This window comes from Marmota marmota, unplaced genomic scaffold (assembly GCF_001458135.2).
Source record: "Marmota marmota marmota unplaced genomic scaffold, marMar, whole genome shotgun sequence".
Taxonomy (NCBI): domain Eukaryota; kingdom Metazoa; phylum Chordata; class Mammalia; order Rodentia; family Sciuridae; genus Marmota; species Marmota marmota.
The window spans coordinates 16935857-16936468 of record NW_026000168.1 but is presented as its reverse complement, the minus strand read 5'-3'; positions in this window follow the sequence as shown (position 1 = coordinate 16936468).

Here is a 612-nt window from a genome sequence, read left to right as displayed (position 1 = left end):
GGGGGGGGGGGCGGCGTTTGTCACTTAGTTTATGACACAAAGGACGCAGAGCCAGGCGGGCCTTGTCCCTAGGAAGACTTGGAGCCAGGCCTGATGGGGCTAGGACTCTGGACCCAAGGTATCACCCTGCTGGATGCTGCTGTCCCCTGCCCCAGGGCTGGGGAACTTGTCCCCAAGGCTGGATTCTGTTCCCCTGGGCACAGGTTGTCCCTTAATTGGGAACACAAGGTGGAAGGACAATAAATACACAGGCTGAGCCCTGTCCCAGGCCACTTGGCTCCCTCTGGGCCTAAGCAGGGGTGCCATTCAGCCTGCACCCCCAGGACAGGTCACCCCAGGGCCACCTCCAAGTCACAGAGCCACCCACGCCACACAAGCTCTTCCCTGGAAGAAGGAAAGTCATTTCCCACGATTCTCATCGAGAATAAGAAATAGAACCAAAGATTCATAATCTAGAAGCGAAACCCCACGAAAACCAGTTCTAGGGTCAATAAGAACAAAACCAGAGGAAGGTGACCTCGAGCTTTGAAATCCGTCTCCAGTAGGGAGCAGTGGCTCAGGCAGACGATCCCATTGGCTCGGGAGGCTGAGGCAGGAGGGCCACAAGTTGGA